The sequence below is a fragment of the Rattus norvegicus genome, chromosome 14, assembly GCF_021556685.1.
Source record: "Rattus norvegicus strain SHRSP/BbbUtx chromosome 14, alternate assembly SHRSP_T2T, whole genome shotgun sequence".
In the NCBI taxonomy this organism is placed as follows: domain Eukaryota; kingdom Metazoa; phylum Chordata; class Mammalia; order Rodentia; family Muridae; genus Rattus; species Rattus norvegicus.
The window spans coordinates 32,085,280-32,097,734 of NC_141547.1; the positions used below are offsets into that span (position 1 = coordinate 32,085,280).

Here is a 12,455-nt window from a genome sequence, read left to right on the forward strand (position 1 = left end):
AAATTAAGACACTAGACATTTGAAACTTTTTTTTTTTTCTCGGAGCTGGGGACCGAACCCAGGGCCTTGCGCTTGCTAGGCAAGCGCTCTACCACTGAGCTAAATCTTTTTTTTTTTTTTTTTTTCCGGAGCTGGGGACCGAACCCAGGGCCTTGCGCTCGCTAGGCAAGCGCTCTACCGCTGAGCTAAATCCCCAACCCCTAGACATTTGAAACTTAAAATTATAAAGATTATAGAAAACTAAAGAGATACGTAAACACATTCGCTGATGTCGGCAATATTTAATAGGGGTTCTTAGCGTTATTCCCACACAGATGAATACTATTCTAGTCTGAAGATTTATTTCCTGAGATGCTCTGCAACTGTCAGTGAGGGTAAGGGGAAGACAGAGAAAAGTGGCATTTAAAAGCCTCCCAGGTTGTTGCCTTAGCGAGGACGAGCCAGCCCATCTCCGTGGTTAAAGAAGCAAAGCCTATGGCTTTGGGGACACAGCCCAGCTGGTGCTGAGGGAGCCAAGTTACTCAGGACAGAAGCTCTCCTCGCAAGTAGCCTCTGGAGATTAGTGTCAGCTGTGGAACCGAATGCTCACTCCTGAAAGACAACTAGAGGAGTCAACAATGAACTCTGACTGTGAAGACCGTCCAGGTTACTTCATCCTCATTGCTGCCTGCCAGGGTCCAGGAGTCACTCCACAAACCACCGGATCTCGGTCAGACAGGGAGGGTTAAGGAACACACACCTAAAGACTGATCAGCCAGGGCAACAGCTGAAAGCTGCGTGCTGTACCTTGCTCAGGGCCAGCTTATAAAGGCTAAAACTGCCAAAACCATAAATGGACTCATATGCAGGTGCAGGAAGTGCTGCCCGGTGGTCGGCGCCGACTCAAGCCATTTTAGACATGACAGTTCATATTGACCATTAATTTGATGGGTCCTATGTGAAGCTTATGGTTGTGGAATTTCTTCAGATTAACAAACCTCATCACATACAGAACATAACAAGGTGTGTGGTTAGCGTGACCCTGCTTTCAGTCAAGTTATTTTTCTGCGTCAATGATTGGCAGGCAGATTGCGGCAAAGACATGGAATAGCCGGCGGGCTTGGATCAAAATGGCTACAGCTATGCTCGCGGGGGCTAAGCTCAACATTGCCCTTTTCAGAGACTACAAAATGGGTTTTCTTTCCTTCATGTGTAGAATCTTGATTTAATTGCTTCCCAAGCTAATTTTTTTCATATTTTAATTATTTATTTACTTATTTACTTATTTATTTATTTTTATATTTTATTTTATTTTATTAATTATTTATTTTTTTATTAACTTGAGAATTTCTTATATACATTTCGAGTGTTATTTCCTTTCCCGGTTTCCGGGCAAACATCCCCCTCCCACCTCCCCTTTCTTATCAGTGTTCCCCTCCCCATCCTCCCCCCATTGCCGCCCTCCCCCCAACAATCTAGTTCACTGGGGGTTCAGTCTTAGCAGGACCCAGGGTTTCCCCTTCCACTGGTGCTCTTACTAGGATATTCATTGCTACCTATGAGGTCAGAGTCCAGGGTCAGTCCATGTATAGTCTTTAGGTAGTGGCTTAGTCCCTGGAAGCTCTAGTTGCTTGGCATTGTTGTTCATAAGGGGTCTCGAGCCCCTTCAAGCTCTTCCAGTTCTTTCTCTGATTCCTTCAACGGGGGTCCTATTCACAGTTCAGTGGTTTGCTGCTGGCATACGCCTCTGTGTTTCCTGTATTCTGGCTGTGTCTCTCAGGAGCAATCTACATCCGGCTCCTGTCGGCCTGCACTTCTTTGCTTCATCCATCTTGTCTAATTGGATGGCTGTATATGTATGGGCAACATGTGGGGCAGGCTCTGAATGGGTGTTCCTTCTGTGTCTGTTTTAATCTTTGCCTCTTTCTTCCCTGCCAAGGGTATTCTTGTTCCCCTTTTAAAGAAGGAGTGAAACATTCACATTTTGATCATCCGTCTTGAGTTTCATGAGTTCTAGGCATCTAGGGTAATTCAAGCATTTGAGCTAATAGCCACTTATCAATGAGTGCATACGATGTGTGTTTTTCTGTGATTGGGTTACCTCACTCAGGATGATATTTTCCAGTTCCAACCATTTGCCTACGAATTTCATAAAGTCATTGTTTTTGATAGCTGAGTAATATTCCATTGTGTAGATGTACCACATTTTCTGTATCCATTCCTCTGTTGAAGGGCATCTGGGTTCTTTCCAGCTTCTGGCACTTATAAATAAGGCTGCTATGAACATAGTGGAGCACGTGTCTTTTTTATATGTTGGGGCATCTTGTGGGTATATGGGCAAGAGAGGTATAGCTGGATCCTCAGGCAGGTCAACGTCCACTTTTCTGAGGAACCTCCAGACTGATTTCCAGAATGGTTGTACCAGTCTGCAATCCCACCAACAATGGAGGAGTGTTCCTCTTTCTCCACATCCTCTCCAGCATCTGCAGTCACCTGAGTTTTTGATCTTAGCCATTCTCACTGGTGTGAGGTGAAATCTCAGGGTTGTTTTGATTTGCTAATTTTTTTAACTTTCATTTGCAAGCATAACAATTATCTGTTTGCTTAAAAAGTCTGAGAATTAAAGCCCTTGCCGGATTAGCAGCCAGCAGTTAGGGGTCTTTTTGTGCGGAGTTACTTTAACCGTCACTTTGACACAATCCGTAATTATCTGGGGAGAGAGTCTCAGTGAGGGATCGCCTAGATTAAGTGGCTCTGTGGCCATGCCCGCGGGGCGGGGGCGTCTGCCTTGTTTACAGACACTGATGTTAGCCGATCCGGTCTAAGAGTGGGCCCCACCATTCCTAGAGCTTGAGTCCTGGACTCCACAGAAAAGAAGAGAGTGAGTTGTGCACAGGCTTGCGCGAATTCAGCTGCTCTCTGCTATTGACTGGATGTGACCAGCTTGAATGCACCCCTCCAAAAAACCCTCCACAAATTAATAAAATATAATAAAAAAATAAAAATTTAAAGGGATAGTTCATCGCAGCATCAGGAAACAAAGGCAAGGCAGAAGGCAAGAGGAAGCTCAACCAGGGCCAGCCTTTGGCAGCTTTTGCATCTCCTCAAATGTCACCAACAGCAGTAGACAGGCAAGAGCAGCAGCAGGCAGGGTGCCCTGGTGTGAGGCACCGCAGGTCTCAGTTATCTGGCCTGTCAGCATTAACGGGAATCTTATGCTTGAAGCCCTGCTGGGAAAGTGAGAATTCTGAAGAGAGATGCACCACACCTCCCTTCATCGGATTAATGCTCACTTTCACTTGCAATGTTAAAGTGTTTCAAAAGCTTTCAAAAGAAAGTCAAAGGCCAAGGTGATTTCCCATGCAAAGATACAGCGGGCTCCCACTGTGAACCTGTCAAACAAATAGACCCAGGAGGACAGAGAGCTACCAGGCCTGTCTCAGGTCAGGCTTTTACTTCTACCACTCTACAAAACTCCCAAGACTCTTTTCTCTTTCAAAAATGGGAAATCTTTAAGGCTTAATGTCTGTCCCAGTTTCCTTAGACTAGAGTTGAATGAATGAATAAATGAATGAATGAATGATGATGATGATGATGATGATGATGATGATGATGATGATGATACTGTGTCTCTAATAATAAACAGGGAACAGAGACATGAAGGCAGCCTGGGCTCTGGGTCCTATAACCCCAGGACAGGACCAGTTTGGATCTGACTTTATTTACATCCTGACCTCTGTCTTATAGGGCTTTATCCCAACTGCAAGATGGCTACAGGCACCAGGTAGGGTGGGGAGGAATAAGAATGAACTCCTTCTCTTCTTCCTCTGGCCAGACTCCAAATGAGTGCATTCTAATACTACTTGTTATGTTACTATTCTTATCTCATAATTAATCTTAATTCCTTTAGAATGCAGGGAAACGGAGGCAGTGGGTTTCCAGAGCTAAGCACCCAGAAGCCTCAACCCTCGGCAACAAGTAATTCTGCTATTGTAGACGCCTGGAGTGTTTGTGCCTATGGCCCTACAAGCACAGGCTTCTGCGTAGACCTGGGAGGCTGAGATTCCTCAGCCCTCCACAGCAGCTGATGCTGTAGCATCTGGGTCTAGGTATGAACATCTGGCTGTCACCCATGCCAGCCGCTCTCTGTCCTCTCTTCACCTGGGGCTGCAGCTCTTTCTTCACAGGAGTAGCTCGAACCACACTATTAAAGGTAGGGGTGGAAGCAGACCACTTGAGTTTTTTTTTAAGATTTAAGTCCCCCCACACCTCCCCCACTCTGTGTGTGTGTGTGTGTGTGTGTGTGTGTGTGTGTGTGTGTGTGTATACCTGAAGATGACCATAGAGACCAGAAAACGGTATAGAATTTCCTGAACCTGGAGTTACATGAGCTGCCATATAGCTGTTGAGAAAAGAACTCAGGTCCAGAGAGAGAGAGTCAGAGAGAGAGAGAGAGAGAGAGAGAGAGAGAGAGAGAGAGAGTCAGAGAGAGAGAAAGAGAAAAAGAGTCTTTTTTGGAGGGTTGTAACACTAGGGGAAACAGCACAGGGAAGGTATTTTCCAGCCAGCTCACCATGTGAGGCAGTCTGATCGTCCAGCCAGATAAACCATTACTGTGACGCTTTAGTCAGACAGAGGTAGGAACTCCCACTAATTATGACAGGATACCTTTTGCAGCAGTCACAACTGACCCACTAGGCCAATGGGGACTTCTATCTGACCCCACCTGGGCAGAAATGGTTGCAAGTGTGCAGGCTGTTTGAAACAATCATGGCCGGACCAGCCTCTTCAGAAACCCGAAGGAGCAGTTGTAATTTTTTGTAGCTTCCCGACGTACCAGTTCTCAGCATAACCTTCTCAGTGGTCCTCTCTTGTCTGGACTTCCCAGTTCCGATTGAGTCCATGGGCATGTCAATGGTTCAGGGCTAGCCAGGTTTGATTAATAAACCTTGAGTGAATGGACACAGGGCTTTTGATCTTAAAGGCTTTGATTTCCCCTTTCTTTAACTAAGGAGCTCAATCAGGACCAACTAGCCCAGTATTTCTCTAACCTCCTTCCCTTGCCTGTGGGAGAAACCCCCTTCCCAGGAAGAAGCCATTCCACTTTTGAGGCTGGCTCTGCATTGGGCTTAACCATAGCAACGAATATGTAAGCCAGGCCTGGACACTGAGCCCTAGAATTTGGCTTTGTCTGCAAGCAGAATGGTAAGTCACCTCTGTATTTATAGATTTATTCATTTATTCACTTTTAGATATATATAGAGAGAATATATTCACATATATTCACTTTACGTGTACATAACTTTAAAATAGTACATTTTTTTTAAAGAGGCCGTGAATGTGAGAGGAAGCCTGGGAGGACTTGGATTGAGTGCCCTGTAAGGAAACATGATAACTAGCCTTCTAGTTCTGCCCCTCTGTTGTTACCATGGTAGTGAGAGCCTTGTAGCTGTCCAGCGGGAGCTCCCTTTACAGCCTCTGCTGGCTCTAGGGTCAGGAGGATGAAATCAGCTAACATCTGTGAGGCTCTTAGTGCCTGCCAAATGGCTCCAACTGACGACAGCTATCATTGTGAGTTCATTAGCGTTGGGTGGGTGTCATGTCATGTGACTGTCACTCCATCAGTAACCTTATCCCATAGACTTTGATTACGCAGAATCTCCGGCCAGGGTGGCTACTTCTGCGGACCCAGTGTAGCTCATCTCGGCTATGCCCTCCCAGAATAGCAAGCTGCCTTTCTTTATAGGAAGACTACTCTTTGTGTCTTGTGGCAAATGTCCTTACCAACAGCAGCGAATGCTTCCTATTTGGCCGTGCCCTCTTTTCCATGTAGTTGCACCATTTCGAAGGCTCTCCAGCTTTCTTCCGTCATCTTTTATTTTGGCTTTTGTACCTTAGGATCTTTAAATCCTCATCATATCATCATCAAATTAGATTGTCAAGTAATAGGTTTTACCCCGGAGCTTCCGTTCCTCTTTCATTTTGGCGTTTTCTACCTCCCTGCCCCACTTCCTGGTTGTTCTCTTACACACCGAGTGTTAACTCCTACTTAGCTTTCCTGCCGTCCCACCCTGCTCCTCATCATCCCGCCCTAGTCTCAAGAGCCGTTTGTAGTTTCCTGGCCTCGCTCCTGGTTACTCCCACTTGGACACATAGTTACCAGTTAGAGGCTTGACTCAGCTTGTGAGAGTGAGCACACAGCCTTCTGTCTTCTGTGGTTCTAATACCTGGAACCTGGAGCTAGGAGATGGTTATTTCTACCCACTTTCTCCACGCTGTTATGAGTCTTTTCCTATGCTTTTAGGGACTTTGGTGTCACAAAAAATAGAGGAGGAGGGACTAACTTTCAGGTAAAGAACCTTTCACCCACTTCTAGTTAGAAATAGGATATATTAAATTCTTCCTGTTCAGGTAAGCAGTTGGGCTTCCGTACCCCATCTGATCCTGGTTGATGTACAGCCAATAATTGTCCTCTCTGATTTTTTTTTTAAAAAAAAATATTCTAGAAAAAAAAATAAAGACAGCCTTTCTCTTCTTTCTTCCTACTGTATCAGGAGCTTAAAGTGTAAAGTGAGCAGGGACTGCCTGAAGCCAGTGTCCCTGATAACTGAGAGGCTATTTTCAGTATAGAATAAAGAGAGGATGAGCTCATGCAGAGAGAGAAAAGGAGACTCGAGACAGATGAGGACAGAGCATCCCGTGGGCATCTCTGGGAGCTCCTGGATACAGCCGTGCCTGACGCCACCACTCTACCCTGTGAGCTGTGCTGTCTTTCACCTCCTTAAGTGTGAATTCACTGCTTCTCTTGAAAATTCAAGAATATTCATTATAAAATAAAGTACATTTGCTTCAAAATAACGAGCACTCACTTTTCAGTTTTTACATATGGAATTTATTTTTAATGCTTCATATTTGTGTGCTGTGTTTACACCCCCCCCATTCCTTTCAACTCCTCCCAAACTCCCTCTTAAATTAATGGCCTCTTAAAAATTTATATACATACATATATATAATGTCTATTTACATATGAATAAATGAATAATTTATACATACATCCTTTTGTGTTTATTTAATGTTGCTCATAAGTATATATTTTTAGGGCTGGTATTGATAGTTACGTAGAGGCTCATTCCTGTAGAAGACTGATTTTCTCTCTCTCCTTCTCTGTCTCTGTCTCTGTCTCTCTCTGTCTCTCCCTCTCTCTCAGATTTCCCCCTCTGTCAACTGGTATTTTCATTGTTTACACTGAGAGACAGAGACAGAGACAGACAGACAGACACACACACACACAGAGAGAGAGAGAGAGAGAGAGAGAGAGAGAGAGAGAGAGAGAGAGAGAAGAGAGATGGACGGACAGACAGAAAGAGAAACACTGACCATTGCCCCGCTGAGTGGCTCCCTTTTAGGTAATCCTGAACCTGGCTCTGCAAACGGCTTCCCTTTGTTGATTTGCTCGCTGTGGCTGTGGCCCAGTGTACCTAATAAACTTCTGCCTTCTTCTCTCTGAGATGAATTTATTCACAGCAGACATCCCAGTCCTCTTCTTCTTTCTATTACCTGTTAGGTCTCAAACCCAGGACAAAGTAGCTAACTGAGGTACCTATTATATCAAAGCCAATGCTGGTCTCCATGTTCTCCTAGCATCCCTCAGTCCCTTCAGGCTCCTCCGGGCTGGCATAGGCTGCCCCCTACTTTCCCTTCCCCTAGCCTTTCTGATTCCTATGTAACTCAGTCATTTTGGTTACACAGACTTTTTTGCCCTCTTGGTCACTGCTCCTGGGTCCCCTCTTCCCCACCCATGCCCACTGTGGACTCTCCCATATGTCTCTGCCTCGGATTGTTTTCTCCCTTTTACCTATAATAAAACCCGCAACCCCTTGGGAGCAGTTATGACCTTTTACTTCCTTTTTATTCATTCAGCACCTTTAATTTCCTTTGAAAGATTTCAAGGTTTTCTTATCATCTAGAAAAAGCGATCCCTGACGGCTGTCTGCTGTCAGCCTGCCTTCATTAAAGGGGGCTCAGGCCATGCACTGAAACGTCCACCTGTGTTTGTCTGAGGGAGTAGAGCAGATCTCCCTGAGAGAGTGAGCACTGACAGGTTACTGAAAGAAGCTGAGGCTTGTCCTGTCTCCTAGGTATATGCTCAGGGAGGGTCTACAACCATCTGAGCATCCCGCAGACACTGGGGTTCCCGATATTTGTTAGGTATGCATCACTGTGGCAGACATTAGGAACTTAAAGCTGAGTACTGGCCCTGCTTTAAGGAAATATTATTGACCGCTTATTTAATGTTCTATAATCTAACACTTCAATGACCCTGCAGGGCTAACTCCTTCACAGAATCATCTTCCTCATGGCAGCCGTCTTCTGACCCAGGCGCTTTACCGACCTTTAAGTCTCTTGTCAGCATATTATATTTAAAAGGCTGCCTTATCGCTTCTCGGCCTTTTGGCTAAGATCAAGTGTAAAAGACAGCCTTGTGGAAATGTGTTTTCCTACTCATAGTTTAACTTGAAATTAGACCATGTGCACTCACTCACCCTAGATCCAGCCTCATGAGTGACCTGCATTCCCAAACATAACCACGCCCAAGAGTTTTCCAAGCCTCTGTCACTCACAGGCAGGCCCCTCTCTGATTCTGACAGCTCCACGCCCCTTCAGGCAGCTGTGAGCTACCCAGACTCCTTGGACACTTTGAGTGCTGTTTTCAAGCAGGTGGCTGTGTGGAGACAGCCTCCCCTCAGGGCGAAATTGCTCTGCCTCAGAGCGGGGAATCTCAAAGGCAGGTCTTTGCTGTCTCTCAGCAGGACTGTAATCTCATCAGAAAGCTAAGTGTGGTCAACTGCTAAGTGTGGATGCCACTTTAGGTAGGCAGTGGATGTAGAAGCCATTTCTGACTCCAAGACAGCCGACCTCCTAAGGCCTGTCTGTTGCTAAACAAGATAAGCCCAACCACAATTACCCCAGAACGCTGTGCTGTAGAGATGCTCTCCCATTGCCCTGTAGAAGCTCCTAGGGGTCATGCTTTAGCATGTCTCTGCAGACAGCTTCCCTCTGCTGGTTCTCTCTGAGGGTGGTTACCCACTCTAGTACACTCCACTTCTGCCTTTTGTCCTCCTGAGTGAGTTTACCGACGGCTCATGTGTCATCAGCCAGCCTGCCATTGGGCACCCTGAAAGGGCAGGTACATCCTGCTTTGTTCAGTCTTTAAACTTTGCTTACCATCAAATGTCAAATCCACCAATCTCACCTGATCCTCTCAATGAGGTCTTGATTTCCTCAACTGCCAGGCTGATTCATTTTGTCCTTACTTAGTAACACTGGGGATTGGTTAGGACTTTGTGCATGCTAGGCAAATGTTCTATACCGAGCTCTCACCCCAACCCATTTCGTTTGTTTGTTTGCTTGTTTATTTGGAGACAAAGTCTCCATAGATTGCCCAGGCTGGCCTTCAACTCATGATCTTCCTGCCTCTAGAGTAGCTGACTGCAAGCCTGGCTTCACTCTCCTTGTTCACATTTAGCCCTGTTCTTCATGTCCCTGTCCTCCCTCTGCCTTTCTCTGTCCTTTTGTCTCTCCCTCCCTGTCTGTCTCTCTGTCTCTGTCTTTCCTTCTCTGTCTGTCCATCTCTGTCCCTGTCTATCCGTCTCCCCCTCCCTGTCTGTCCATCTCTGTCTCTGTCTGTCTGTCTCTCCCTCCCTGTCTGTCTCTCCATCTTTGTCCCTATCTTTCTGTCTCTCCATCTTTGTCTTCATCTCTCCAACTCTGTCTCTCCCACCCTATCTATTTCTCCGTCTCGGTCTCTCTCCCTGCTCAATTGTTACACCCTTGTAGGAAGAAACTGCACTTTAGGCCTTGCTGTACTCTCAGCTACTAGCTGCGTCTGCTAGCTGGTATGCCATTAACTGCCTGTAAGATACATAGAATAATAATGACTTGTAAGTTCCCTTCGGGCAGGAACCATGTTTGACTTTTCTTTGTATTCTTTGGGATAGGTACTGAAGGCCTTGCCTATAGATGATCAATACTGAGTGAATTGAGTAATCCTGTAGATAGGCAGGATAAGCAGAATTCATAACCCTAGCTGACAACAAAACAGAGGTTAAGTGAGTTACCGTCTTCTGGAAGGAGACTGTAAGGATTCACTTTGGCCGTCCACTGGACACAATGTAGAATCTCCTGGATAGGAGTCTCAATGAGGAATTATCTAGATGAGGTTGGCCTGCTGGTGACGTTCTCACCTGGGTTAATGGAGGAGGGAAAATCTTTCTTGACTGTAGGCAGCCCTGTGTGATGAGCTCTACCCTGGACTAAAAGAAGAGATATGCACTGGTATATGTGCATTGATCCATTTCTCTTTGCTCTCGACTGTGGATGGGGTGTGCACAGTTGCTTCAAGTTCTTACCGCTTCTGCTTCCACATAATGATGAACTGTAAACTGGCATTGTATGCCAAGTCAGCCCTTCCTCCTGTAAGTGGCTTCAGTCGGGCTATTTCATCAATGCCATAGGAAATGAAACTAAGACACTCACCAAGCATGATTGAGTCCAGGAGGAAGGTAAATGTCTTGGGAGCTTTCCAACCAGGCAGAATATATGCTCTTCACTGTATGTGTGTTTGAAGGCCTCTCCATTTTCATAATGTTAGAGATGTGTCATGGCCATTATTGACAGAAGATACTTGGATGTGTCTCTGGTATTGATGTCTTAAAGATTGAACTGGAGTTGAGAAATCTGCAGGTGCCAGGAACTTAGTACCATTTCCCCGAGAATGGCACGCAGGAGGCTGAATCTCCTTGCTTGTATAGACCTTTTAATGACTTTAATGATTCCATACAAACCTGTCCCCAACCTCGACAGTATCTCTCAAGCTACTAATTAATTATTAAACTCTGATGTAATCCAAAGTGCTGGGCTTGAACCTAAAATGCCATGTTCATCAGAGAGGTCTCTCAAGAGACAAAAACACAAAGGTTATCTAGAAAAAAAAAACTGACTGGACCCAAAAGGCCTTTCATTAAAAAGACGAAAATACCCTTGCTTCATGAATGAAGCCTCTGAGAGAAGCAAGGACCGTCCTACTTGGGATGGGAGTGGGAGCTAAAGGTTGACATGATTAAATCATTGAAGTGCTCAGCTGTTTGGGTAAGCTGTTTCTGATCCCTCCCCACCTGAAACCCTGGGCCTGGAGCCTGGGGCTGGGACAAGGGCCCCTCAACTCACCCATGTAGAAGTGAACTCATCCTGATGAGGATATGGCGGAAGAAATTTCCAGTTTTGCAATCGCTGGGAAAAGCTATAAACAGGTCTTAGTGCTGCTACAGGAAGGCACTGTGCCTACCGGGATGAGACAGGGGCAGGAAGCCTCAGAGAAAGCAACCCACCATATTCAGCTAGGTCTCTCCTTCTGCTCCTAGTCCCCTGAGGCTCCAGGGGCGTAAAGATCGTACTGCTGGTGCAAAACCCAGGTTTGTACAGTCCTAGAGCCCGAGTTGCTACACCAGTTGTCAAAGAATGGGTTAGAAGCAGAGGCTGTAGCTTAATATTGACTGAAGGTGAAGGTTTGGTTCTGTTTTTTTTTTTTTTTCCTTTGACCTGGACTTCCTCACGGTATTGCCGAGTCTTGATGTTAGCTAGTACCACCTAGAGTCAGTTTGATTGGGCTCTTTTACATATCTGATCTGAAATTATTTGCCCTAAAACATTTGAGAGGGGGAAAACTGCATGTAGGAAGTGAACTGAAATAAAACTAACAAGTGTTGATTAACGTTGACAACTGTTAAACGTGGGGGTGTTTTATACTTCTCTTTACTACTTTGGTGTATTTTGAAATTTTCCACAATGAAAACTTAATCAACAGTATAAAAGGAAGTGAGGGAAGAAATGGACCTTTCAGTGACTTGAATGATTCCATGCAAACCTGTGCAGAACAGAAATTTACAGTATACCAGACATAGTGGTCTTTTTTAAATATGAAGCAGAAGGTGGGGAGAACAGCCCTGTGCCTGTTTCCATTCTAGGTCTTTTCTTACCTGAGATCTTGGATCTGTCTCTTCGTCTCACTGAATCTTTATTTCTGTCCTTACGACATTAGAGAGCCAAAGCTGTTCAACCCCCAGGCCTAGCCTGGGTCTCACAGTCTTTGTGTTTGTCCAGCCTGGTGAATGTCTGGAACCTCGCTTGTCCATGCTATTCCCAACTTTCAGCATTTGCCTAGGTTTGTGCAGCTGAGAGGCCAAACCTACTCCATCTTGGGCCCAAGCTTCACTCAAGTACCAGGAAGGATGCCCAGCCTCGACTTGTCATTGGCCAGAGTCACTCCCTAGCTGCTTACTAGCAACAGTTAATCAAGGACTAGTCTGATTGTTTCAGATGTAGATTCAGACCGCTCATGATTGTATACAGACTTGCTTCAGAGCACCCACCTGTCGGCTCACAATGGCCATCAATTAGATGCTTGCCAGGCTGGACGC

The 12,455-nt window shown here is 45.5% G+C and overlaps 1 protein-coding gene across 2 annotated transcripts in view; it reads right to left on the reverse strand.

Moving 5' to 3' along the window:
• Positions 1-6,078, reverse strand: part of Exoc1l (exocyst complex component 1 like) — a 35,120-nt gene extending 29,042 nt beyond the window's left edge. Inside the window, exons 1-2 of one of the 2 annotated variants that reach the window (XM_087584358.1) lie at positions 5,764-6,078; positions 4,817-4,927 (exon numbers count right to left, since the gene is read on the reverse strand). The gene's annotated coding sequence lies outside the window, so the exon portion shown is untranslated. The remainder of the gene's footprint in view (positions 1-4,816; positions 4,928-5,763) is intronic. The other variant, XM_087584359.1, reaches the window with a different exon arrangement.
• Between the last annotated feature and the right edge of the window lie 6,377 nt (positions 6,079-12,455).